The sequence below is a fragment of the Coregonus clupeaformis genome, unplaced genomic scaffold, assembly GCF_020615455.1.
Source record: "Coregonus clupeaformis isolate EN_2021a unplaced genomic scaffold, ASM2061545v1 scaf3308, whole genome shotgun sequence".
NCBI lineage: Eukaryota > Metazoa > Chordata > Actinopteri > Salmoniformes > Salmonidae > Coregonus > Coregonus clupeaformis.
The window spans coordinates 20001-43291 of record NW_025536762.1 but is presented as its reverse complement, the minus strand read 5'-3'; the positions used below and the strand labels follow the sequence as shown (position 1 = coordinate 43291).

Sequence of the window (23291 nt, the reverse complement as noted above, 5' to 3'; positions counted from 1 at the left end):
TACCATACTCTCTCTTCAATCCAGACTCAGTGAAGTTCAGGCTAATCCGAGACAGCAGATCTCCTCCACGCTTCTGTTCTGGGCATTTCCTTCAGCGCCTCATTCACATCATTATTAAACTACAGTGAGAAGTTGCTTGGGTGCCCCCTCCTCCTCCTCTCTCCACCCCCTCCTCCGACCCCACCGACCCCCGTCCATGCGACCCCAAACGACCCCACCGTCCTGCACCCACGCCAAGCTCGTCCTCCAGCTCCTGTTTTAGGGCGTCGTGGCTCTTCACTGCCTCTCCCTGATAGCAGAGGCGCTAACATTGCTGATGCTAACATCCACCACCTTCATCTCATCCTGCAGGCTCCTCTTCATCACACCTCCACCTCCCCGAACTCATAGCGGATCTGAGACAGCTGGTGGCGGACCTCGCTCTCACTCCTTGTACCAGGACTCCTTGTGGTTGTAGATGGAGACCAGGGCTGTCGTGTCCTCCTGCAGGGAGTCAGGCCGAGGCTAGCCCAGAGAAGGAGCCCTCCCATCTCTGGCTGATGTCCTCCACTACCTGGGCAGCGTTCGGGTTGGCATGGAGGTGTTGTTGAAGGCTGGAGGAGTGGGACTTCTCATGGTGTACTCCTTGAGACGTTTGGTCTTCAGGCTGACGGGCTCGCAGCTTTTTGGGTGGTCTGGTCCGGGGTCTTGGGTGCTGGGGAGTCTTTTTTTGACTGGTCCGGGGTCTTGGTGCTGGGGGTCTCCTTGTACTCATTAGACTTGAGACACAAGATGAGGAAGAAAGATGGAGGGTTACATTGAGCTTGAAGTCACTTGGCACTGGCATGCCATGCATTGATGATGTTCTATCCAGCATTGGAATATAAGCCAGTGGTCAGATGCATCCATTACAAACCACAGCGCAACTCCAGGTGACATGGTCAGTTATTCATTACCAAACCACCGGCAACACTCCGGGTGACATGGTCAGTTATTCATTACCAATGCTGGGCAACACTCCGGGTGACATGGTCAGTTATTCATTACCAAACTACAGGCAACCTCCAGGTGACATGGTCGGTTGTTCATTACCAAACCACAGGCAACACTCCAGGTGACATGGTCGGGTTATTCATTACCAAAACCACAGGCAACACTCCAGGTGAGATGGTCGATTCATCTTTCTACCATGTTTTTTGTCAACTGGTTGCACATTTAAGTTAGAGTTCACAAACGTTCCAAGATGCATGACCTTATCAGAAAAACTCATCTGATTGAATCACCGTCTGATTCAAACCTTTAACAGTCTAGAGCTTCCTCTATCTGACTAGCAAGGTCATCATATCTATACATTGTCAGTGGGGGGTGCAGTCCATAACAGCTTAACATGCATTACATTACATGGTCATAAACCAGGTATGTAAAAACCGATACAAACAAAGAAACAAATACCTTTCTTCGCCTTTTGGAACAGTAAATGTCACAGTATAATTATGAAGCTGTTATGCAAACATATAAAATGCATGATGAGGCCTTTGAGGCAGTTATGTCACAAAAAGAAAACATGCATCTTAACATCCGTCCTATCATGTGGCTGTTTCATGTGACCTATTATATACCTTGATCCAGGTGTGGTTGAGAGCATCTTGAATAGTTAATCTCTTCCTGTAAGACAAACATGTTGTATGTACTCGCCAAGGGGGGAGGTAGCTGTTTTGGGTCAAAACAGTTAAGTCTGTTTTGACCTTGTACATGGATCACTAGTTCTGTCATCAAGTGTGTGTACTGTGTGGAGTCATGCAGAGTAACGTAGAAAGAAACCTCATGGTCTAAGTGTGTTAATATGTTACATCACTTTTCTATACAGCTGTTCTACGATGTCGCTGTGGAAACACAATACAGGAATTTGCCTTCCTGAGCCAGGAAGACTAGTGTTGCTTCCATAGATATTGTCTAGGCTTTTAGCTCAGGGTCTAACTAGTCTTTTGGCACACACAGGCAACGAGGTTCTAAAACCTCACCCTCTGCACCTCACCCCTGACCACTCACCTCTGACTCCTCTCCCTCCTCACCCTCTCTACCCTCACCCTGACCCCTCACCTCCTGACTCCTCCTCTCCTCTCCTCTCCACCTCACCACCTCCTGACCCCTCCTCTGACTCTCTCCTCCTCACCCTCTCAACCCTGATTCTCCTCCTGACTCTCCTCTCCTCTTCACCTCACCTCTGACCCCTCACCTCTGACTCCTCTCCTCCTCTCCTCTCCACCTCACCCCTGACCCCTCACCTGACTCCTCCTCTCTTCTCCCCTCACCCCTGACCCCTCACCTCCTGACTCTCCTCTCCTCTCCACCTCACCCCCTGACCCCTCACCTCTGACTCCTCTCTCTCTCCTCTCCACCCTCACCCCTGACCTCACCTCTGACTCCTCACTCCTCTCTCCCCTCACCCCAGACCCCTCTCCTCTGACTCCCCCCTCTCCTCACCTCACCTGACCCCTCCTCGACTCCTCCTCTCTCTCTCCACCTCACCCCTGACCCTCTCCTCGACTCCTCCTCTCCTCTCTACCTCACCTGACTTTCTCTCTGACTCCTCCTCTCCTCTTACCTCCTCTCCTGACCCCTCTCCTCTGACTCCTCTCTCCTCTCCACCTCACCCTGACCCCTCTCCTCCTGACTCCTCCTCTCCTCCTCCCACCTCACCCCTGACCCCTTCACCTCCTGACTCCTCCCTCCTCTCTCTCCACCTCACCTCTGACCCCTCACCTCTGACTCTCCTCTCCTCTCCCACCTCACCCCTGACCCTTCACCTCCTGACTCCTCCTCTCTCTCCCTCCACCTGACTCCTCCTCTCCTCTCTCCACCTCACCCCTGAACCCTTCCTCCTACAATTCCTCCTCTCCTCTCCCCCTCACCTGACTCCTCCCTCACTCTCCCTCACCCCTGACCTTCCACCTCAGACTCCTCCTCTCCTCTCCACCTCACCCCTGACCCCTTCACCTCTGACTCCTCCTCTCCTCTCCCCCTCACCTGACTCCTCCTCTCCTCTCCACCTCACCCCTGACCCCTCTCCTCTGACTCCTCCTCTCCTCTCCACCTCACCCCTGACCCCTCTCCTCTGACTCCTCTCTCCCTCCACTCACCTCCTGACCCTCTCCTCTGACTCCTCCCTCTCCCTTTCTCTCCTCTCCACCTCACCCCTGACCCCTCTCCTCTGACTCCTCCTCACCCTCTCCACCTCACTCCTGACCCCTTCACCTCTTGTCTCTCTCCAGTAGTTGTCATATGAAGTTATTAGCCAGCTTGCCGGTTCTGCAGAAGAACTCCTCGTCAAACTCACTCCTGACCCCCAACCGGTTGTCCCTCTCCACCTCACTCTCTGACCTCGGACCCCTCCAACTCATCTTGTCTCTCTCCATTAGCTGTCGTTGAAGCTTTTGGCCAGCTCACTGGTTCTGCAGAAAGAACTCCTGGTCAAACTCGTAGGTTCATGGCTGAGATGTTGGCCAGCGCTATCCTGTTGAGTCTCCCAGGAAGGGAGACAGCTCCCACTCAGCCTGAGCACAACAACTCAAGCCAGAACAGGAGGAGGGAGCGTTAGGAACATTGTTGCTAACCTTTTATCTCTCTCCCTCCCCTCCCTTTTTAAGTGGATATCCCTCAAGCCTGTGGGTGTTTGATATGTGTTGACACGGCGGTGTTGTTAGGCCCGAGACGAAGTCTAACAACACCCGTTACTCAATATTCCTCCAAACACCGACTTCAGGGCATTATCACTTTAGACAACGATTTACCAATGTATTTCAAATAACGATTGACATATTTTCATTAGAAATGTTTTAAGATTAATTTATTCATACTATTTTCGACCCCTTCACAAAATATAGTCCCGACACAAATCTGGGTTGCTAGAGACGCACTATTTGGATACTATCGAGAACAATGAGCCAATGAGGCGCGACTCGACTCCTGACACGTTCCCTGCCTGTCTGTCTCGTCCCGACTCCCGACTCCTGACAGCGTTCATTACTATGGGACAGCTTTGGAGATCGAATTTCCCTAGTGAAACAATGTTGCAAATGTCGGAGAGACAGACAGCAAGGTTCAAATAAATCTCCGCTGTTGAAAACTAAATGCTAGTCTAAAAGAAAATGTGACATAATGTCTAGATGCTTTCTAGCGTAATCAAGTTTATATACAGCCAGGCTGGGCTGATGAGACAGTGGATTGGGCAGTCAGATGGAACAGAGTAAAATAGGCATTTTAACGTGATATAGATTTAGCCGGTGGTAACTTACGTGGAATAGACTTGCCGTCTGGAATGCGGTTTTTAACCAATCAGCCTTCAGGATTAGACCCACCCGTTGTATAATTACATGTACTTATTCATCTCGTAACCCTGTTACATGTATGTTTATTTGATGTCTGTTGTGTACCATGATGTTAAAACATGCTTAATGTTGGGTTGAATTTAAACTCACAGGATATAAGTGATAACTCCTATACTCCACATATCTGCCTCCAGTCCCAGTGGTTCGTAGTTCACTATCTCTGGGGCTGAAACAGACAGGTGACCAATCAGCAGAAGACTGCACTAATGCATCAATGATAGAAAAGTCATTGGATCAAAATAGTGTATTTCTTTAATATTATCTTTAATTTGTCACTAGAAGACTGAATGAATGACAGAAAAGTAATTACATAAAAACAGTGTATTTCCTAATATTATCTTTAATGTGTCAATAACAGACAGAATTCATTAGATTATCATTATTTCCTATTAATACCTGTGATTTGTCACATTGATAATGTAGTTATTCATATTCATGTATAGTAGTCTAGTTATGGCATGTTTATGTGAGTTATCTCCAAGACTGAAATCTTACCCACAAATTCCAGAGTCCCAAAAATGTTTTTAAACTCTGCCCCGCCTCGATTTTGTGAGCGCGAGTCCGAAATCGATTAGTTTGATCCTTGGCAAGGGCAGCGTTCTTGTCCAACAGCATGATGTTTTCAGGCTGAACACAGAAAGAGAGAGAGAGGGATTTGCTGAGAGAGAGCATTTTTGATCATCAGTGTGCATGAGTTTACTGGACCTGTTGCAGTCCTGCCTCCTTAGGGTGCAAAATGGTCAGAAAATAATGATAAACCTGTCAAACTAACGCCAGATAAACCCTGTCAAACCTTAACGCCAGATAAACCCTGTCAAACCCAACGCCAGATAAACCCTGTGTACCTACGCCAGATAAACCTGTCAAACCCAACGTCAGATAAACCCTGTCAAACCCAACGCCAGATAAAACCCTGTCAAACCCAACGCCAGATAAACCCCTATCAAACCCAATGTCAGGGAGAAAAAAAAATACTGAAAATGCAAAAGGTAGCTGTGAATTCGTAAATGTAGAGATCAGAACATAAACACAGCTGGATGTGAGAAGTGCACTGTCAGAGAGGTCGGGGGTTAGGGGTCAGGGTCCAGAGAGGTCGGGGGTCAGGGTCAGGGTCAGAGAGGTCGGGGGTTAGGGGTCAGGGTCAGGAGAGGTCGGGGGTCAGGGGTCAGGGTCGAGAGGTCGGGGTCAGGGGTCAGGTCGAGAGGTCGGGGGGTTAGGGGTCAGGGTGAGAGGTCGGGGGTCCAGGGGTCAGGGTCAGAGAGGTCGGGAGTTAGGGGTCAGGGTCAGAGAGGTGGGCAGGGTCGGGGTGAAGTGAGGTCGTCGGGGGAGGCGGAGGTCGGGGTCGGGGTCTGAGAGGTCGGGGGCGGGGTCCCAGTCAGCGAGGTCGGGGGTCAGGTCAGGGTCAGAGAGTCGGGGGTCAGGGGTCAGGCAGAGGATCTGGGTTGGGGTCAGGGTCAGGAGAGGTCGGGGTTAGGGTCAGGGTCGAGAGAGGTCGGGGTCAGGGCTCAGGGTCAGAGGGCTTAAGCATGTGATGAAAAAGTAGTCCAGCCCTGTTAAATGGACGGCCTGTCATATTCTGCAGGGCTGCTCCTCTCCTGTTTCCTCCACCCGGGTGACACCTTTTAACATATTGCACTCAGACCTTCTATCACCGTGACTGTACTGTGTTCCTGACTTTGGCATGGCCAGCCAGCCGTGGTGTCAAGGAGACGTCACACCTGGACTTCATATGTGCCTCAGTCTGTACAGTCTGAGTCCCAAATGGCACCCATCCTCCCTCTCTCCCTGCTCTCCCTCCCTCTCCCTGTCTCCCTCCCTCCTCTCTCTCCGTCCCCTCCCTCTGTCTCTCCCGTCTCCCCCTCCTTCTCCCTCCTCTCTCTCCGTCTCCCCCTCCCTCTCCCTGTCTCCCCTCCCCTCTCCCTCTCTCTCTCCCGTCTCCCCCCTCTCCCTGTCTCCCCTCCCTCTGTCTCTCCCATCTCCCTCTCCCCCTGTCTCCCCTCCCTCTCCCTCCTCTCTCTCCCGTCTCCCCTCCTCTCCCTGTCTCCCTCCCTCTCCCTCCTCTCTCTCCCGTCTCCCTCCCTCTCCCTCTCCCTGTCTCCCTCCCTCTCTCCCTCCCTGTCCCCTCCTCTCCCTCCTCTCTCTCCCCTCCCTCTTCCCCTGTCTCCCCTCCCCTCTCCCTCCTCTGTCTCTCCCATCTCCCTCTCCCCTGTCTCCCCTCCCTCTCCCTCCTCTCTCTCCCCGTCTCCCCCTCTCCCTGTCTCCCCTCCTCTCCCTCCTCTCTCTCCCCGTCTCCCTCCTCTCCCTGTCTCCTCCTCTCCTCCTCTCTCTCCGTCTCCCCCTCCCTCTCCCCTGTCTCCCCTCCCTCTCCCTCCTCTCTCTCTCTCCCTCCCTCTCCCTGCTCTCCCTCCCTCTCTCCTCCTCTCCGTCTCCCCTCCCTCTTGTCTCCCTCCCTCTCCTCCTCTCTCTCCCCGTCTCCCCTCCCTCTCCCCTGTCTCCCTCCCTCCCCTCCTCTGTCTCTCTGCGTCTCCCTCCTCTCCCTGTCTCCCTCCCTCTCCCTCCTCTGTCTTCTCTCGTCTCCCTCCCTCTCCCTGTCTCCCCCTCCCTCTCCTCCTCTGTCTCCCGTTCCCTCCTCTCTCCCGTCTCCCTCCCCCCTGTCTCCCTCCTCTCCTCCTCTGTCTCTCTCGGTCTCCTCCTCTCCCCGTCTCCCCCCCCTGTCTCCCTCCCTCTGTCTCTCGTCTCCCCTCTTCCTGTGGTGAGACCACGCTTCAGCCTCTCTGTCAATGCTGGGGAAGGACTGCACCCTTATTGAACGCTCTTCCACCAGAACTTACACAGCACTTTCTCTCTCTCCCCCTCTCTGTTCATTCTCTCTATCTGAGGTAGAGTGCTGTGTGCTGCACCCCCAGCCCTGCCTCTCTAATGGGATTTACAGTATGAAGCTCCCAGCGTGTACAGATTTCAGCAGATCCAGCCCTCATGCAAGCAACGCTCCTGTTATTACTTACAGCCCCATGCTATTGTACAGCCCTGTATTATAGCAGCTTCCTCCTATTGTAGCCCTCTACTATACAGCTTCCTCTATTGTAGCCCTGTATTATACAGCTTCCCTCTCTATTGCAGCCCTGTATTATACAGCTTCCCTCCTATTGTAGCCCTCTACTATACAGCTTCCTCTATTGTAGCCTCGTATTATACAGCTTCCTCTCCTATTGTAGCCCTGTATTATCACAGCTTCCTCCTATTGTAGCCCTGTATTATACAGCTTCCCTCCTATTGCAGCCCTCACTATACAGCTTCCCTATTGTAGCCCTGTACCTTATACAGCTTCCTCCCTATTGTAGCCCTGTATTATACAGCTTCCTCCTATTGTAGCCCTGTATTCTTACAGCTTCCTCCTATTGTAGCCCTCTACTATACAGCTACCCTCTATTCAGCCCTGTATTACTACAGCTTCCTCCTATTGTACCCTGTATTATACAGCTTCCTCCCTATTGTAGCCCTGTATTATACAGCTTCCTCCTATGTAGCCCTGTATTATACAGCTTCCTCCTATTGTAGCCCACCTGTATTATACAGCTTCCCACTCTATTGCAAGCCCTGTATTATGCTTCCCTCCTATTGAGCCCTGTATTATACAGCTTCCTCCTATTGTAGCCCTGTAATCACTGGCACCCTCCCTCATTGCAGCCCTGTATTATACAGCTTCTCTTGTAGCCCTGTATTATACAGCTTCCTCCTATTGTAGCCCTGTTTTATAACAGCTTCCCTCCTATTGTAGCAGCCCTCTACTATACAGCTTCCTCCTATTGTAGCCCTCTCTACTATACAGCTTCCCTCCTATTGAGCCCCTGTTTTATACAGCTTTCTCCTATTGTAGCCCCTGTATTATACAGCTTCCTCCCTACTGTAGCCCTCTACTATAAAGCTTCCTCCTATTGATTAAACAATCCGGGTTAGAACTCCGGTCTCAGGAAGTGTAGAGCTGGGGGTACTACCCTTAGCCACAGAGGGAGATGTTGTAGGACCCAAATAAACACCCAAGGCAATACTCAGGCAAGTAGATTTAATGTTCCCAAACAGGAGGTAAACAAAAACAACTCCTACGAGGAGAAAAAACAAACTAAGAAGATAACTTCAAAAAACTTACTAGGACTGATACGGTGAGACAAAAGCAGGAGACACACAGTCAGGATGCGTAGGAACATAAGTGACAAACAAGGGGAAAACACACAGCTAAAATACACAAGGGGAAATAAGGCACAGGTGACCTGGATAAGCTAATTAGGACACATGAGGGAAGAACTAAGGCAAAGGGGAACACAGCTGACCTCTAGAGGCCAGGAGACAAACAGGGGAAGCAGGAAGCTGACAGGACCCCTCCTCTAGGAAGCGACTCTGGCGTTCTTCCAGAACACCCTGGCCCCAGGTGCAAAATCTCGGATCAACCCTGGGTCCAGGATGTCCTGGCTGGAACCCAGGAGCGCTCCTCTGCCCGTAGCCCTCCCAGTCCACCAGATACGCAGAGAGTTCTGGACCCTCCCGGAGTCCAGTATCCGGGCGGACTGGGCAGGCTGGCTGGGCCGTCTATGATCCTGGGAGGTGGCGGGGGTCTGTGTGGGGGCAAAAGGAAGACAAGACAGGTTTAAGGAGGAAACATGAAAAGTGGGGTTAACTCCCAAGGGGGCGAGGCAGAACAAACGACACAAACAGGGTTAGCTCTAGCAATGCGGAAAGGGCAGAGTACTCTGGGAAAGCTTCTTGGATTCGACCCGAGGGGCAAGTTCTTAGTGGCCAACCAAACTCCAGACCAGCGCTCGGAAACTAGGAACCGTCCGGTGGCGATGCTTCGACTTCGGTATCTCTGGGAGGTCCGAAGGAGGGTACATGCGCCTTCTTCCAGGTCCGCCTACAGCGTTGGACAAAGCGCTGGGCCGAGGAACACCAACTTGCGCCTTTTCCTCTGGAAATAATGGAGGGTTGTAACCGAACCTGGCATTCGAAGGGGGACAATCCGGTGGCTGAGGACTGGAGGGGCTGTTGTGGGGGCATATTCAGCCCAAATGAATAGGTGGCCCAAGACGTGGGATTACTGGGCCGCCATACACCGAGGGTGGTCTCCAGATCCTGATTAATCCGTTCCATTTGGTTAGACTCTGGATGGAATCCTGACGATAGGCTGGCTGTTGGCCCCAATAAGCCATGTAGAAGGCCCCCAAAAGCGGGACGAGAATTGGGGACCTCGGTCAGAGACCACGCCTCAGGGGAATGCCAAATATCCGAAGACATGGTTCATGAGAGGAGCTCAGCAGTCTCCTTAGCCGAGGGCAGCTTGGGCAGGGGAATAAAACTTGGCAGCTTTAGAGAAACGGGTTTACCACCCACAAGGATGACGGTGTTGCCTGGGATAGAGGAAGTCCGTAACAAAGTCCAGAGAAAGGTGTGACCGCGGCGCCGAGGAACAGGTAAGGGATGGAGCAGTCCTGGGGTCGCTGGCGTGTTTCGACTTTCCTGGTTGCACCACAGGGCAGGCCTCCAGCATAGACCCAACGTCCTTCTTGATGGACGCCCACCAAAACTCGCCGTCCGGAGGAACTCCAGTGTACGAGCACTGCCAGATGGCATGTCAAGGGCGACTCGACCCCACTGCAAGACGCGGCCCCAACCGAAGAGGAACGCATAGACTACCGGGCCAGGACCACCGCCTGGATCGGGCTCATGGGCAAGAGCTTTCTCGCACCTCTTTCCCTAGTTCCCACTGAAGAGGTACGATGATCCTAGACCTCGAATAATCGATGCAAGCTCTCTTGTACCTCGGGAGAATAGACTCGAGACAGAGCATCCGGCGACGTTCTGGTGCCAGGTCGGTAAGTCAGGAGGAACTGGAATCGAATTAAAGAAAAGGGACCATCGTGACTTGCCGAGGGTTCATCCGCTTAGCCTGTTGGAGATATTCCAGGTTCTTGTGGTCTGTGAGAACCTGGAAAGGGTGCTGAGCCCTCAAGCCAATGGCGCCACTCTTCCAAGGCCAGTTTTACCGCAAGCAACTCTAGATCCCCCACGTGGTAAGTTGCGCTCGGCCTCAGACAGGCGGCGACAAGGACATGAAGGCACAAGGGTGTAATCTCCCCATCCGCACCTCTGTGACAGGACGGCTCCCCACACCCCCACACCTCTGAGGCGTCCACACTCCACCACGAAAGGTCTCTCTGGGTCAGGGGTCACCAGAATCGAGCAGAAGTGAAGCGGCGCTTGAGATCTCGGAGGCCCCTCTAGCTCCGACCCCAGTGAATCTTGGTCCCTCCTCCCTGGTAAGCGTCGTCAAGGGGGCTACCACCGAGCTGAAATTCTTGATGAACTTCCGATACCTAAGTTAGAAAAGCCAATGAACCGTTGAACCTCCTGATCGTGCTTGAGGTGTGGTGCAATCGTGTGTGACCGCCTTGACCTTCTTGGGATCCATCTCTAGGTGCCCGGAGTGACAATAAACCGAGAAACTGAGTCTGAGAAACATGCAAATTCACACTTCTCAGGCCAACGTAGAGGTGATTGTCAAGGAGCCTCTCGAGAACCCGGCTAACATGCCCCTCATGTTCCTTCAGTGACCTCGAGAAGATGAGGATACTGGTCCAGGTACAGAAGACGAACAGATTATATCCCGGAGAACATCATTAATCAGGGCTTGGAATACCGCGGGGCATTGGTGAGCCCGAACGGCATCACCCGAGCTATTCATAGTGTCCCGTGGGCGTGTTGAACGCCGTCTTCCATTCGTCTCCTGGCCGGATCCAGCACGAGATGGTAAGCATTGCGGAGATCCAGCTTAGTAAAATGGAAGCCCCCTTGAAGCAGCTCAAAAGCAGTGGCCATGAGAGGAAGAGGGTATCGATTCCGAACCGTGATCTTGTTGAGTCCCCATGAATCAATACAAGGCCTCAGACCCCCGTCTTTCTTTTCAACAAAAAGAAGTCGCAGCCGAAGTAGAGGCATAGATGAGGCCGGCTGCCAAGGACTCCTTAATGTAGGTGTCCATAGCTGCGTGCTCGGGGAGGACAAGGAAAAGATCCGACCTCTAGAGAGGGCAGCACCCAGGAGTAGATCAATGGCACAGTCATAAGTGCGGGTGAGGCGGTAAGGGCAGTAGCCGGGCCTTGCTGAACACTGCCTTGAACCGATGTGGTAAACACTGGGGACTTCGGGAGACGTCAACAGACTCTTGAAACTGGGTACTAGGGGCTGAGGAACTCCCTGAAGCATGCAGGTGAGTTGGCAAGTGGGACCCCTAGCCAAGAATGGTGCCAGTAGGCCAGTCGATCTGGGGATTATGTCTGCATAGCCAAGGGTGACCCAGGATAACCGGATACTCGGGAGAGTCAATGAGATAGAAGGTCTCCTCCTGCTGGTGTTGAGAGATGGTAAGTCGAGGACTGAGTCGCCTCAGTAACTTTTCCTGGTTCCAGAGGTCTGCCATCTAAGGCTGTAACTGCCTGGGGTTGAGGAAGTAGTTGGGTAGGGGATCTTAAGTTCCTTAGCCAAGGTTACATCCATAAAATCACCATGCACGCTGAATCGATCATAGCCTGGACCCGATGCTGGTGGCCCTCCCAGGACAGGAGTGGCTGGAATAGCTAGGACCGCGTTAGTAGGAGGAGCTCTAATTTTCCCCATCACAACCCTCCTGTAGCTGGGCGGGGACAGGCGTTTCGGCTCGGGGCAAGTGGAGCGAGAAGTGGCCGCAACCCCGCAGTAGAGGCACCGACGCTCCTCATGCGACGTTCGCCTCGTTGGAAGAAAGCCTGAACGGCCTAACTGCATGCTCTCCGGGGAATCTGGGGCAGTTCAGGAGCCGGGCAGCTCTGAATGACGGAGTCCAAACAGGAGAAACAGAGCTGCTCAGAGGAACTGGGACTGAGACACCTGACGGCGAGCCGTTCTCCGCTCTCTTAGACGATTGTCCAGGCGGATGGCCAAGGCTAGAGGGACTCGAGATCTTCAGCTGGTTCACGGGTGGCTAACTTCATCTTGAAGGGCCAGATAACCCTCTCCTGAAAGCAGACCTCAGCGCTTCATCATTCCATCCGCTCCTTGCTGCTATGGTTCGAAACTCAATGGCAAAATCTGCGTCTCGGAGGCCCTGACGGAGAGACAGTAGGCGCTGAAGCCTCCCGCCCACTGACAGGATGATCAACACCCGCTTGAACTCTTCTACAAATGCACTGGAGTCACAACAGGCTTCGGACTGCACACGCAGAGGCCCAGGCGAGCGCCTTGTCTGAAAGAAGGGTAATGAGGTAGGCAATCTTGGAACGGTCTGTGGAAAACTTGAGGGTTGGAGCTCGAAGGTGAGGGGAGCATTGGGTGAGGAAACCCTGGCAAGAGCTTGGATCCCCAGAAAAGGGCTTGGGAGGTGGTAGTCGGGCTCCGCCAACCGAGAAGGCCTGTCGTCACTGGGAGGTGACCGGGGAAGGGGGAGACCAAGAGGCGTGCTTCAAAAGAGCTGGTGAAGGGAACTCATCATTTCGGCCAGGAGTTGAGAATGTCTAGCCATCAGCTCCTCTTGTCGGTTGAGAACGGCTTCCTGGCGCTGGAAAGAAGCCTCATGTCGAGATGATCACCAGCCAACAGGTCCTGGGAACTGAGTGTTTCTGGGTCCATGATTGACTTGGTTATTCTGTCACAATCCGGGTTAGAACTCCGGTCTCAGAAGTGTAGAGCTGGGGGTACTACCCTTAGCCACAGAGGAGATGTTGAGGACCCAAATAAAAACACCCAAGGCAATACTCCAGGCAAGTAGATTTAATGTTCCCAAACAGGAGGCAAAACAAAAACAACTCCACACGAGGGGGAGAAAACAAACTAAAGATAACTTCAAAAAACTTACTAGGACTGACACGGTGAGACAAAGCAGGAGACACAGTCAGGACGCACAACCAAGTGACAAACAAGGGGAAAAACACACAGCTAAAATACACAAGGGGAAACAAGGCACAGGTGACCTGGATAAGCTAATTAGGACACATGAGGAAGAACTAAGGCAAAGGGAAACACAGCTGACCTCTAGAGGCCAGGAGACAAACAGGGGAAGCGGGAAGCTGACAATTGTAGCCCTGTATTATACAGCTTCCTCATTGTAGCCCCTCTACTATACAGCTTCTCCTATTGTAGCCCTCTACTATTCCGCTTCTCCTATTGCAGCCCTGTATTATAGCTTCCTCTATTGTAGCCCTGTTTTATACAGCTTCCCCCTATTGTAGCCCTCTACTATACAGCTTCCTCCTATTGTAGCCCTGCATTATACAGCTTCCTCCTATTGAGCCCTGTATTATCAGCTTTCTCCTATTGTAGCCCTCTACTATACAGCTTCCTCTATTGTAGCCCTGTATTATACAGCTTCCTCCTATTGTAGCCCTGTTTTATACAGCTTCCTCCTATTGTAGCCCTCTACTATACAGCTTCCTCCTATTGTAGCCCTGTATTATACAGCTTCCTCCTATTGTAGCCCTGTATTATACAGCTTTCTCCTATTGTAGCCCTCTACTATACAGCTTCCTCTATTGTAGCCCTGTATTATACAGCTTCCTCCTATTGTAGCCCTGTATTATACAGCTTCCTCCTATTGTAGCCTTGTATTATACAGCTTCCTCCTATTGTAGCCCTGTTTATACAGCTTCCTCCTATTGTAGCCCTGTATTATGCAGCTTCCTCCTATTGTAGCCCTGTATTATACAGCTTCCTCCTATTGTAGCCCTGTTTTATACAGCTTTCTCCTATTGTAGCCCCCTCTATTATACAGCTTTCCCTATTGTAGCCCTGTATTATACAGCTTCCTCTTATTGTAGCCCTCTACTATACAGCTTCCACCACTCCTATTGTAGCCCTGTATTATACAGCTTCCTCCTATTGTCCCTTATTATAGCAGCTTCCTCTATTGTAGCCCTGTATTACTACAGCTTCCTCCTATTAGTGATGTATTATACAGCTTCCCTCCTATTAGCCCTGTAATTACACAGCTTCCTCCTATTGTGGCCCTGTATTATACAACTTCCTCCTATTGTAGCCCTCTCTTCAGAAGCTTCCTCCTAGAGCCTTGTATACAGCCCTCCTATCTGTAGCCCTGTATTATACAGTTTCCTCCTATTGTAGCCCTCTACTATTCAGCTTCCTCCTATTGTAGCCCTTTATTATACAGCTTCCCTCCTATTGTAGCCCTGTATTATACAGCTTTCTCCTATTGTAGCCCTCTACTATACAGCTTCCTCTCTATTGAGCCCTGTATTATACAGCTTTCCTCCTATTGTAGCCCTGTATTATACAGCTTCCTCCTATTGTAGCCATGTATTATACAGCTCCTCCTATTGTAGCCCTGTACTAACAGCTTCCTCCTATTGTAGCCCTGTATTATACAGCTTCCTCCCTATTGTGACCTCTACTATAGCTTCCTCCTATTGTAGCCCTGTAATATACAGCTTCCTCCTATTGTAGCCCTGTATTATACAGCTTCCTCCGCCTATTGTAGCCCTGTATTATACAGCTTCCTCCCTATTGTAGCCCTCCTACTATACAGCTTCCTCCTATTGTAGCCCTGTATTATACAGCTTCCTCCTATTGTAGCCCTGTATTATCAGCTTCCTCCTATTGTAGCCCTCTACTATACAGCTTCCTCCTATTGTAGCCCTGTATTATACAGCTTCCTCCTATTGTAGCCCTTGTATTATACAGCTTCCTCTATTGTAGCCCCTGTATTATACAGCTTCCTCCTATTGTAGCCCTCTACTATACAGCTTCCTCCTATTGTAGCCCTGTATTATACAGCTTCCTCCTATTGTAGCCCTCTACTATACAGCTTCCTCCTATTGTAGCCCTGTATTATACAGCTTCCTCCTATTGTAGCCCTCTACTATACAGCTTCCTCCTATTGTAGCCCTGTATTATACAGCTTCCTCCTATTGTAGCCCTGTATTATACAGCTTCCTCCTATTGTAGCCCTGTATTATACAGCTTCCTCCTATTGTAGCCCTCTACTATACAGCTTCCTCCTATTGTAGCCCTGTATTATACAGCTTCCTCCTATTGTAGCCCTGTATTACAGCTTCCTCCTATTGTAGCCCTCTACTATACAGCTTCCTCCTATTGTAGCCCTGTATTATACAGCTTCCTCCTATTGTAGCCCTCTATTATACAGCTTCCTCCTATTGTAGCCCTCTACTATACAGCTTCCTCCTATTGTAGCCCTGTATTATACAGCTTCCTCCTATTGTAGCCCTGTATTATACAGCTTCCTCCTATTGTAGCCCTCTACTATACAGCTTCCTCCTATTGTAGCCCTGTATTATACAGCTTCCTCCTATTGTAGCCCTCTACTATACAGCTTCCTCCTATTGTAGCCCTGTATTATACAGCTTCCTCCTATTGTAGCCCTGTATTATACAGCTTCCTCCTAGTGTAGCCCTGTATTATACAGCTTCCTCCATTGTAGCCCTGTATTATACAGCTTCCTCTATTGTAGCCCTGTATTATACAGCTTCCTCCTATTGTAGCCCTGTTTTATACAGCTTCCTCCTATTGTAGCCCTCTACTATACAGCTTCCTCCTATTGTAGCCCTGTATTATACAGCTTCCTCCTATTGTAGCCCTGTTTTATACAGCTTCCCTCCTATTGTAGCCCCTTTACTATACAGCTTCCTCATTGTAGCCCTGTATTATACAGCTTCCTCCTATTGTAGCCCTGTTTTTTATACAGCTTCCTCCTATTGTAGCCCTGTATTATACAGCTTCCTCCTATTGTAGCCCTGTTTCATACAGCTTCCTCCTATTGTAGCCCTTTACTATACAGCTTCCTCCCTATTGTAGCCCTGTATTATACAGCTTCCTCCTATTGTAGCCCTCTACTATACAGCTTCCCTCCTATTGTAGCCCTGTATTAACAGCTTCCTCCTATTGTAGCCCTGTGTTATACAGCTTCCCTCTATTGTAGCCCTCTACTATACAGCTTCCTCCTATTGTAGCCCTGTATTATAACAGCTTCTCCTATTGTAGCCCTGTATTATACAGCTTCCTCCTATTGTAGCCCCGTATTATACAGCTTCCCTCCTATTGTACCTTGTATTATACAGCTTCCTCCTATTGTAGCCCTGTATTATACAGTTTCCTCCTATTGTAGCCCTCTACTATTCAGCTTCCTCCTATTGTAGCCCTTTATTATACAGCTTCCTCCTATTGTAGCCCTGTATTATACAGCTTTCTCCTATTGTAGCCCTCTACTATACAGCTTCCTCCTATTGTAGCCCTGTATTATACAGCTTCCTCCTATTGTAGCCCTGTGATTATACAGCTTCCTCCTCTATTGTAGCCCTGTATTATGCAGCTTCCTCCTATTGTAGCCCTCTACTATACAGCTTCCTCCTATTGTAGCCCTGTATTATACAGCTTTCCTATTGTAGCCCTGTATTATACAGCTTCCTCCTATTGTAGCCCTGTATACAGCTTCCTCCTATTGTAGCCCTCTACTATACAGCTTCCTCCTATTGTAGCCCTGTATTATACAGCTTCCTCCTATTGTAGCCCTGTATTATACAGCTTCCTCCTATTGTAGCCCTCTACTATACAGCTTCCTCCTATTGTAGCCCTGTATTATACAGCTTCCTCCTATTGTAGCCCTGTATTATACAGCTTCCTCCTATTGTAGCCCTGTATTATACAGCTTCCTCCTATTGTAGCCCTCACTATACAGCTTCCTCCTATTGTAGCCCTGTATTATACAGCTTCCTCCTATTGTAGCCCTCTACTATACAGCTTCCTCCTATTGTAGCCCTGTATTATACATAGCTTCCTCCTATTGTAGCCCTCTACTATACAGCTTCCTCCTATTGTAGCCCTGTATTATACAGCTTCCTCCTATTGTAGCCCTGTATTATACAGCTTCCTCCTATTGTAGCCCTGTATTATACAGCTTCCTCCTATTGTAGCCCTCTACTATACAGCTTCCCTCCTATTGTAGCCCTGTACAGCTTCTCCTATTGTAGCCCTGTATTATACAGCTTCCTCCTATTGTAGCCCTCTACTATACAGCTTCCTCCTATTGAGCCCTGTATTATACAGCTTCCTCCTATTGTAGCCCTCTATTATACAGCTTCCTCCTATTGTAGCCCTCTACTATACAGCTTCTCCTCCTATTGTAGCCCTGTATTATACAGCATTCCTCCCTATTGTAGCCCTGTATTATACAGCTTCCTCCTATTGTAGCCCTCTACTATACAGCTTCCTCCTATTGTAGCCCCTGTATTATACAGCTTCCCCTATTGTAGCCCTCTACTATACAGCTTCCTCCTATTGTAGCCCTGTATTATACAGCTTCCTCCCTATTGTAGCCCTGTATTATACAGCTTCCCCTAGTGTAGCCCTGTATTATACAGCTTCCTCCTATTGTAGCCCTGTATTATACAGCTTCCTCCCTATTGTAGCCCTGTATTATACAGCTTCCCTCCTATTGTAGCCCTGTTTTATACAGCTTCCTCCTATTGTAGCCCTCTACTATACAGCTTCCTCCTATTGAGCCCTGTATTATGCACTTCCTCCTATTGTAGCCCTGTTTTATACAGCTTCCTCCTATTGTAGCCCTTTACTATACAGCTTCCCACTCCTATTGTAGCCCTGTATTATACAGCTTCCTCCTATTGTAGCCCTGTTTTATACAGCTTCCCTTCCCTTTAGCCCCGTATTATACAGCCTCCTTATTGTAGCCCTGTTTTATACAGCTTCCTCCTATTGTAGCCCTTTACTATACAGCTTCCTCCTATTGTAGCCCTGTATTATACAGCTTCCTCCTATTGTAGCCCTCTACTATACAGCTTCCTCCTATTGTAGCCCTGTATTATACAGCTTCCTCCTATTGTAGCCCTGTATTATACAGCTTCCTCTATTGTAGCCCTCACTATACAGCTTCCTCCTATTGTAGCCCTGTATTATACAGCTTCCTCCTATTGTAGCCCTGTATTATACAGCTTCCTCCTATTGTAGCCCTGTTTATACAGCTTCCTCCTATTGTAGCCCTGTGTAGTATACATCTTCCTCCTATTGTAGCCTGTATTATACAGCTTCCTCCTATCTTAGCTCTCTACTACTACAGCTTCCTCCTATTGTAGCCCTTGTATTATACAGCTTCCTCCTATTGTAGCCCTGTATTATACAGCTTCCTCCTATTGTAGCCCTCTACTATACAGCTTCCTCCTATTGTAGCCCTGTATTATACAGCTTCCTCCTATTGTAGCCCTGTATTATACGCAGCTTCCTCCTATTGTAGCCCTGTATTATACAGCTTCCTCCTATTGTAGCCCTCTACTATACAGCTTCCTCTTATTGAGCCCTGTATTATACAGCTTCCTCCCCTATTGTAGCCCTCTACTATACAGCTTCCTCCTATTGTAGCCCCTGTATTATACAGCTTCCCTCCTATTGTAGCCCTCTACTATACAGCTTCCTCCTATTGTAGCCCTGTATTATACAGCTTCCTCGTATTGTAGCCCTGTATTAACAGCTTCCTTCCTCTATTGTAGCCCTGTATTATACAGCTTTCTTATTAGCCCTCTACTATACAGCTTCCTCCTATTGTAGCCCTGTATTATACAGCTTCCTCCTATTGTAGCCCTCTACTATACAGCTTCCCTCCTATTGTAGCCCTGTATTATACAGCTTCCTCCTATTGTAGCCCTCTATTATACAGCTTCCTCCTATTGTAGCCCTCTACTATACAGCTTCCTCCTATTGTAGACCCTGTATTATACAGCTTCCTCCTATTGTAGCCCTGTATTATACAGCTTCCTCCTATTGTAGCCCTCTACTATACAGCTTCCTCCTATTGTAGCCCTGTATTATACAGCTTCCTCCTATTGTAGCCCTGTATTATACAGCTTTCCTATTGTAGCCCTGTATTATACAGCTTCCTCCTATTGTGGCCCTCTACTATACAGCTTCCTCCTATGCAGCCCTGTATTATGCAGCTTCCTCCTATTGTAGCCCTGTATTATACAGCTTCCTCCTATTGTAGCCCTCTACTATACAGCTTCCTCTATTGTAGCCCTGTATTATACAGCTCCTCCTATTGTAGCCCTGTATTATACAGCTTCCTCCTAGTGTAGCCCCCGCATTATACAGCTTCTCCTATTGTAGCCCTTACAGTTCTCTCCTATTGTCCCTTGTATACAGCTTCCTCCTATTGTAGCCCTGGCTTTTTAACAGCTTCCTCCTATTGTAGCCCTCTACATACAGCTTCCTCCTATTGTAGCCCTGTATTATACAGCTTCCTCCTATTGTAGCCCTGTTTTATACAGCTTCCTCCTATTGTAGCCCTTTACTATACAGCTTCCTCCTATTGTAGCCCTGTATTATACAGCTTCCTCCTATTGTAGCCCTGTATTATACAGCTTCCTCCTATTGTAGCCCTCTACTATACAGCTTCCTCCTATTGTAGCCCTGTATTATACAGCTTCCTCCTATTGTGGCCTCTACTATACAGCTTCCTCCTATTGTAGCCCTGTATTATACAGCTTCCTCTTGTAGCCCTGTATTATACAGCTTCCTCCTATTTCGTAGCCCTGTATTATACAGCTTCCTCCTATTGTAGCCCTCTACTATACAGCTTCCTCCTATTGTAGCCCTGTATTATACAGCTTCCTCCTATTGTAGCCCTCTCACCTATACAACTTCCTCCTATTGTAGCCCTGTATTATACAGCTTCCTCCTATTGTAGCCCTCTATTATACAGCTTCCTCCTATTGTTTCCCCTCACTATACAGCTTCCTCCTATTGTAGCCCTGTATTATACAGCTTCCTCTCATTGTAGCCCTGTATTATACAGCTTCCTCCTATTGAGCCCTCTACTATACAGCTTCCTCCTATTGTAGCCCTGTATTATACAGCTTCCTCCTATTGTAGCCCTCACTATACAGCTTCCTCCTATTGTAGCCCTGTATTATACAGCTTCCTCCCTATTGTAGCCCTGTATTATACAGCTTCCTCCTAGTGTAGCCCCTGTATTATACAGCTTCCTCCTATTGTAGCCCTCTACTATACAGCTTCCTCCTATTGTAGCCCTGTATTAACAGCTTCCTCCTATTGTAGCCCTGTATTATACAGCTTCCTCCTATTGTGGCCCTCTACTATACAGCTTCCTCCTATTGTAGCCCCTGTATTATACAGCTTCCTCCTATTGTAGCCCTGTATTATACAGCTTCCTCCTATTGTAGCCCTCTACTATACAGCTTCCTCTCCTATTGTAGCCCTGTATTATACAGCTTCCTCCTATTGTAGCCCTGTATTATACAGCTTCCTCCTAGTGTAGCCCTGTATTATACAGCTTCCTCCTATTGTAGCCCTGTATTATACAGCTTCCTCCTATTGTAGCCCTGTATTATACAGCTTCCTCCTATTGTAGCCTCTGTTTTATACAGCTTCCTCCTATTGTAGCCCTCTACTATACAGCTTCCCTCCTATTGTAGCCCTGTATTATACAGCTTCCTCCTATTGTAGCCCTGTATTATACAGCTTCCTCCTATTGTAGCCCTGTTTTATACAGCTTCCCCTCCTATTGTAGCCCTGTATTATACAGCTTCCTCCTATTGTAGCCCTGTATTATACAGCTTCCCTCCTATTGTAGCCCTCTACTATACAGCTTCCTCCCTATTGTAGCCCTGTATTATACAGCTTCCTCCTATTGTAGCCCTGTATTATACAGCTTCCTCCTATTGTAGCCCTGTATTATACAGCTTCCTCCTATTGTAGCCCTGTATTATACAGCCTCCCTCCTATTGTAGCCCTCTACTATACAGCTTCCTCCTATTGTAGCCCTGTATTATACAGCTTCCTCCTATTGTAGCCCTCTACTATACAGCTTCCTCCTATCTGTAGCCCTGCATTAACAGCTTCCCTCCTGTAGCCCTCTACTATACAGCTTCCTCCTATTGTAACCCCTGTATTACAGCTTCCTCCTATTGTAGCCCCTGTATTATACAGCTTCCTCCTATTGTAGCCCTGTATTATACAGCTTCCTCCTATTGTAGCCCTCTATTATACAGCTTCCTCCTATTGTAGCCCTGTATTATACAGCCTCCTATTGTAGCCCTCTACTATACAGCTTCCTCCTATTGTAGCCCTCTACATACAGCTTCCTCCTATTGTAGCCCTGTATTATAACAGCTTCCTCCTATTGTAGCCCTCTATTATACAGCTTCCTCCTATTGTAGCCCTCACTATACAGCTTCCTCCTATAGTAGCCCTGTATTATACAGCTTCCTATTGTAGCCCTGTATTATACAGCTTCCTCCTATTGTAGCCCTCTACTATACAGATTCCTCCTGTAGCCCTGTATTATACAGCTTCCCCTATTGTAGCCCTCTACATACAGCTTCCCTCCTCATTGTACCCCTACAGCTTCCTCCTATTGCAGCCCTGTATTATACAGCTTCCTCCTATTGCAGCCCTGTATTACTACAGCTTCCTCCTATTGTGGCCCTCTACTATACAGCTTCCTCCTATTGTAGCCCTGTATTATACAGCTTCCTCCCACTTAGCCCTGTTTATACAGCTTCCTCCTATTGTACCGCCCTCTACTATACCGCTTCCTCCTATTAGCCTGTGTATTTACAGCTTCCTCCTATTGTAGCCCTGTATTATACAGCTTCCTCATTGTAGCCCTCTACTATACAGCTTCCTCCTATTGTAGCCCTGTATTATACAGCTTCCTCCTATTGTAGCCCCTGTATTATACAGCTTCCTCCTATTGTAGCCCTGTATTATGCAGCTTCCCACTCCTATTGTAGCCCTGTATTATACAGCTTCCTCCTATTGCAGCCCTGTATTATACAGCCCTCCTATTGTAGCCCTGTATTATACAGCTTCCTATTGTAGCCCTGTATTATACAGCTTCCTCCTATTGTAGCCCTGTATTATACAGCTTCCTCCTATTGTAGCCCTGTATTATACAGCTTCCTCCTATTGTAGCCCTGTATTATACAGCTTCCTCCTATTGTAGCCCTGTATTATACAGCTTCCTCCTATTGTAGCCCTGTATTATACAGCTTCCTCCTATTGTAGCCCTGTATTATACAGCTTCAATCCAACATCTTTCCTCTTTAAAGAGAAAAGCCACTGAAACCACCATTCATGTTTATATAAAATAGTACAAGCTGCTGAAAACTTGATGAAATATCATCCATATTTTATGTTTCACAGGAGACAGAAAAAGGAGAAGTGACTGTATTGGATTGAACTCTGGGTTGTAAGAAGTTATTAATTCATGAGTGGTGCCGTGGCAGTTCTCTTTCAATGGAGAGTCGTACCAGCGTGTTGTGAGGATGGGCACCATGGCAGTAGGACCAGCGTGTTGTGAGGATGGGCACCATGGCAGTAGGACCAGCGTGTTGTGAGGATGGGCACCATGGCAGTAGGACCAGCGTGTTGTGAGGATGGGCACCATGGTAGTAGGGCCAGCGTGTTGTGAGGATGGGCACCATGGTAGTAGGACCAGCGTGTTGTGAGGATGGGCACCATGGTAGTAGGACTAGCGTGTTGTGAGGATGGGCACCATGGCAGTAGGACCAGTGTGTTGTGAGGATGGGCACCATGGTAGTAGGACCAGCGTGTTGTGAGGATGGGCACCATGGTAGTAGGACCAGCGTGTTGTGAGGATGGGCACCATGGTAGTAGGGCCAGTGTGTTGTGAGGATGGGCACCATGGCAGTAGGACCAGCGTGTTGTGAGGATGGGCACCATGGTAGTAGGGCCAGCGTGTTGTGAGGATGGGCACCATGGTAGAGGACCAGCGTGTTGTGAGGATGGGCACCATGGTAGTAGGGACCAGCGTGTTGTGAGGATGGGCACCATGGCAGTAGGACCAGCGTGTTGTGAGGATGGGCACCATGGTAGTAGGACCAG

General features: G+C 49.0%; 1 pseudogene; it reads right to left on the bottom strand.

Annotated features, from left to right (window-relative positions):
* Positions 1 to 276: 276 nt before the first annotated feature.
* The window catches only part of LOC123489793, a 31157-nt pseudogene continuing 8142 nt past the window's right edge, over positions 277 to 23291 (bottom strand).